The sequence below is a fragment of the Elephantulus edwardii genome, unplaced genomic scaffold (assembly GCF_000299155.1).
Source record: "Elephantulus edwardii isolate Elephantulus edwardi_28Jun2011 unplaced genomic scaffold, EleEdw1.0 scaffold00032, whole genome shotgun sequence".
In the NCBI taxonomy this organism is placed as follows: domain Eukaryota; kingdom Metazoa; phylum Chordata; class Mammalia; order Macroscelidea; family Macroscelididae; genus Elephantulus; species Elephantulus edwardii.
In genome coordinates, this window is record NW_006399782.1 from 3,101,501 (window position 1) to 3,105,368 (window position 3,868).

The window sequence follows — 3,868 nt, forward strand, 5'->3', positions numbered from 1 at the left end:
TGGCGAAGACTGAGGGGCGGGGAGATACAAGGGGATTGGGGATCCTGTGAGGTAAGATGGAGGCGGCGCTTGGTGATTGGCTAATTTGTAAATGAGCGGGCTTATTAGCAAGGGCACGAACATTTGGCATACTCTGATTGGAGTACGGTTCATACAGGAGGAGTTAGAGTCTCTACTTTGTTCCTGAGGTCCTTTCAGGAAGTGAACTCGAGAAAAACAAGGACAAAGGACTTAAGATGGTGGCATACAAAAATTTAGCTAACATTCAAAGCTTAACTTTAACACTTGAAACTTAACTGTAACAGGAGGGCCGCCTAGAAAGTCCTGTACGTGAGGAACTCTTTCATTTTCTTGGGGATCTGCAGAGCCAGGACTTGGTACGTGGTCAGGAAACTGCGGAGGGCTTTCCCGGCATAAGTGCTTCAGCGACGACAGGACCCTCGGAGCCGTCCAGAACTGGACGTGGCCATCTCTGGTCCCTGTGCCGATCACACCACCCTGTGGGAAAAATATGCAGCAGAAGACGTTGGTCATGGGAGCAAATGCGATTGGGGTTTTTCATTCCAGTGCCCAGATTCTGAGAAGTCTGTCATCCACCACCGTGGCAAGGTACAGGCCTTCAGGCCTGAGCGAGCTGATGTGGACATCACTGTCATCCATGGGGAGGGGAGTCGAGCTGGGTGTGGTGGAGGGACCTCAGCCTCTTGCCAGTGTAGGAGTCCCACATGATCACGTTGATGTCGGAAGACGTGGTGACAAGCAGAGCTGAGTCGGGGGAGAAGTCACAAGAGACCACACTGCCCTGATTGCCTTCAAGCTCCTGGATGAGCATGTATGACCTCATGCTCCAGAAACGGACTCCTCTCAAGGCGCAGAACACAGCATGCTGCAGTCCAAGGAGATGGGGCAGCAGTACACCCACTGCAGGTGGCTCGATAACACCTGGATCTGTTTACTGTGTTTATTCAGGTCCCAGATGTGAAGAGTCTTATCTCGAGATGCGAAAACCAGAATCAAACTGCCACTGGGTGTGAAACTCAGGTCTCTGACACATCCTGGTGGCTGGAAAGGTTCAGGAGCAGGACCCCTGTCTGCACCTCCCAGATCTTGATCTGCCCATCGTTGAGTCCCATGGCGAGGATCAGGCAGGAGATGTAGGATACTAGGGGCTGGTGGTGTGCCCAGAGCCTCTGGCTAGGCAGCAAGGGTCATGGGCTGAAGGCCAGACTCCAGAGATCTGACCACAGTCCAGGGTCTTTTCCTTCGGGCTGCCTTGCCCTTTCAGGTCATTCTTGCTGCCTCAGCTTTTGGCTTCAAACCCTTTGGGGATGAACTGCTCCTCCAGCGGCCAGGGGATCAGCTTGAGTGTCCTTGAGACCAGGTGCACCAAAAGCCATCTGGGGAGAAGGCAACACTCCACCTCTTGCAGCTGGAGTTCCAATCAAACTGTTGTGGACACCCCGGCTTGAGTTTGGCCAGCAGCAGTGGTTCCTCTCCGGCCTCCATGGAGAATGCGTGGCTCCGCCGCAGGTGGCAGCCGCCTCAGCCCCCCCACCCCCCACCCCAGGCTGCCGGCCCTCATGCCGCCCCTGCCCCGGCCCCCGCCCTGCTGCCATCCGGAGAGGCCATCAGCTGCTTCCCGTCACATGGAAGCCTTCCTTATAAAATTTTAAATCCTTTAACTGTTGTCATTTGCCTCTCTCTACCTTGCAATCTATACATGAGCATCACTCTCTTGTATTAACATAAGATCTTCTGACCTTGAATCGAAGATGACCTTTTCAATGGAAAAAACCAAACACACCAGAAGCATATCTATTTATGCTTTATTGACTATAAGGCATTTGACTGTGTGGCTCATAACAAGTTATGGCCAACATTAAGAAGAATGGGAATCCAGAGCACTTAATTGTGCTCATGCGAAACCTATACCTAGACCAGGAGGTTGTTGTATGAACAGAGCAAGGGAATACTATATGGTTTAAAATTAAGAAGGGAATGTCTCAGGGTTGTATTATCTGTCCATACCTATTAAATCTGTATGCTGATTATTTGAAAATCTGGACTCTATGAAGAGGAATGTGGCATCAGGATCAGAGGAAGACTCATCAATAACCTGTTTTATGCAGCTGACACAACCTTGCTTTCTGAAAGTGAGGAGGACTTGAAGCACTTGTTGCAGAAGATCAAATATAGCCATCAATATGAGTTCCATTTCAATGTCAAGAAGACAGATTCTTACCACTAGACTAACTTGGCAACATCATGATAGATGGCAACATCATGATAGATGGAGAAAAGATTGAAACTGTCAACAACTTCATCTTACTTGGATCTACAATCAAGACCCTTGGTACTAGCAGTCAGGAAATCAGGAGATGGATTTTACAAGGAAAGTCTTAAGTTAGGAACCTCTCCAAATTATTGAGGATTCATTATGTCAGTTTGAGGATTAATGTGCATCTGATACAGACCATGGTCTTTTCAATTACTTGTTATGCATCTGAGAACTGGACAACAAATAAGGATGACAGAAGGATAGATTTCTTTCAACTGTGATGTTAGAGAAGAGCACTGAACATCCACGGACTACCAAAAGAACAAATACAGGAGAGGGTGAAGTCAGAGTGGTCTTTAGAGGCAAAGATGATGAGGCTACTACCTTAGAGAGAGACATAATGCTCAGAAAGGTGGCAGGTTAGCAAAATAGAGATAGACCCTTGACCAAGTGGATTGACACTGTGACTACTGCAATGGGCTCTGGTGTATTAGGTGGGGTGAGGATGGCAGGATAGGTCAGGCTTCAGATTTGATTTTCATAGGGTCGCCATGGCTCTTGATTTGATAGTGCCCTAGGCACTATCAACAAGATGAGTCATAGTCAACTTGAAGAAACCTAACAACAACAACAATCCAAGGTTTATCATTCAAATTGTCTTTCCTAGCCAAGATTATTTTGTGCTGGAGTATGTATTGCATTAAAGAGAGAGAACTAGAGTAGGATATCTATAAGCCCCACCCTATTAGAAATTTATATAAGCTCATGAAACCTCAATGCTAGCTCTCTCTTTTTGGAACATCTGCTTTCCAGCTCACCAGTCTGCAAAACTAGCCTGCATACTTATAGTCATGTGTGTCATTCCTCTGAAGGTTTCTAGGAGACCTTCCAGCAAACCACTGAACCCAAGAGACACAGAAGAGTGAGAGACTTGCACAAAGGAGGGAAGTTGGTATCAGAAATCATGGAGTTACAAAGCAAATCAAGTATTTGGGACAACATTGACTCACTACTTCTTATAATGGCTCTGCTACTGATTTTAGCAGGTGAATTATTAATGCAAACAGAAACAATACAATTTTTGTAACATGTAATCTCCTGACCTGGTGCTTAGCTAATTTCTTTCTCAGGCTAGCTTCAAGTTTTCTTTTCTGAAACCTGAGGACAGTAGAGAGCTAACACTAGAAAGAGACTTCCCTTGATGGGGGGAGGTATAAAGTGAATGACCTGAGCCTCAATGGAGAGGCTTCAAACTATGGGATTAAGCTTTATTTTGGGGGGTCGTTTTAAAAGCCTCCACTAGCAAGATTGAATTCAATACATGGAGGCATTAATAGTTAAACACAGGATTAACCACGACATTAATTCTCCTGAGATGAGTGAGTCCCAGAAGAAAAGCTTGATGAGCTACTTCCAAAAGGTCACAGCACTGAAAACCTATGGAATTCAGTTTTTCTTTGCTCACATAGAATCACCCTGAGCTGGAAAACTACTCCAAGGGTTAGACTTTTTGTGTTATGTTTTAAAGAAATAGTTTATAAACATTATCTGGGTAAAGATAACCTTCTGAAGTATGTTGTTGTTGTTGTT

The 3,868-nt window shown here is 45.9% G+C and overlaps 1 pseudogene; it reads right to left on the reverse strand.

The window, feature by feature from the left end:
* Positions 1-314: 314 nt before the first annotated feature.
* On the reverse strand, positions 315-1,506 carry LOC102843085 (annotated as a pseudogene).
* Between the last annotated feature and the right edge of the window lie 2,362 nt (positions 1,507-3,868).